This window comes from Brassica oleracea, chromosome C3 (assembly GCF_000695525.1).
Source record: "Brassica oleracea var. oleracea cultivar TO1000 chromosome C3, BOL, whole genome shotgun sequence".
Classification (NCBI taxonomy): Eukaryota; Viridiplantae; Streptophyta; class Magnoliopsida; order Brassicales; family Brassicaceae; genus Brassica; species Brassica oleracea.
In genome coordinates, this window is record NC_027750.1 from 44460965 (window position 1) to 44462381 (window position 1417).

Here is a 1417-nt window from a genome sequence, read left to right on the forward strand (position 1 = left end):
GAGACTGTGTCATTTAAGTTTGGGGGAGGTACCAAGTATTTGATCATGTTTGCTTTGATGTTGTTTCATTGAGTCATGCATTGCATATCTATTTGCATATAAAAAAAATCATTTAGTTTGCATCATTTTCATTTCTAGGAGAGTCTAGAGCATATAGGTTGCATTCACTTGCATTGGGAGCAATGATTTTAAATGCCTTGTAAAGAACACTACTTTGCACCTGAGTAGCTTATGCACCTGAGGAGCTTATGCACCTCTCAAAAGGACTTGTATGCTTCGAGCCTTGAAAACTCTTCCTGAAACTTGTTGATTGCTGAAACTCAGTCTTTGAAGCCAACTACAACCTTATTTGAACTGAACGACCTTAATGCATCTTGCTCATGGTCTCTTGTGTACTGAATCATGGATATACACACTTGAGTTGTCACATCCTTTATGTCAATCTTTTTGACAACCTCTAGTGCTAGACCTCTCCCCAAAATCCCTTCCTTTGTTTAGGCCTTCATTGATTGATGAGTGAGGCCTTTTTCGGAAAGTCTTACATGCACATAATGTTGAGAGTATCGGGAACGACAATGCTTGATCTTCATTCTTGCTAGATTAGGCACATTATTGTCTAGCCATAGGATGGGGGTGAGTGTTGTGAAGTTCGATTTGGGAGTATGAGAAAGTTGAAGGAAAAGAGTGAAGTCTTGTGTTTAATTGACTAGTCTTTATGAGATAAGTAGAGAAACTTCTAGCTCGATTTGTGAAAAGTCTTGGCCCCCAAACAAAAACAAAATAAAAAATAAAAAAAAGAAAAGAAAAAGAAAAGGGGGCTAGCAAAGTTGTTTAGAGCTAAGATTTGTTTAGAAGTTAAGAAAATCCTTTATAGATTTCAAAGAAAAAGAGTTTTATGTGCAAAGTGTTCTTGGGGTCTTTTGGTGAGAGATGAGAGTTGGGTTCGACATTATGAAGTGATTGCATAACTTGTATATTTGGGAAACGGGTAGAACAATGGAGATTGAGCATTGTATGCATGAGTTCGTCCATTTCTTAGATATATTATGTGCAATGTCAAGGCTGCTCGTTTCGAGAGTAAACCACTTTAAAAGATCATGGATTTCGAACCTCTTGACCCACTTGAATAAAATCCTTCCCTTACTCAACCAAATGATTTGGCCCAATTGACCATTTGCAAGAATTCACTTGATGTTTTATGATTAATGAATGTGAGAGTTGGTTGAGATAGGCCTAGAGAAGCTAGAGCGTAATAAGAGAGTGTGCTCATCTTAGATTAGATGTTGAATCGAGTGCTAGTTGTGTTTCTTTTGGCTATGAGCTCCCACCTTCAAACCTCTCTCCCTATGAGTTCTAAAAAGTTCACTTGTGGACAAGTAAAAGAACAAGTTTGGGGGAGTTGATATCTTGCATATTT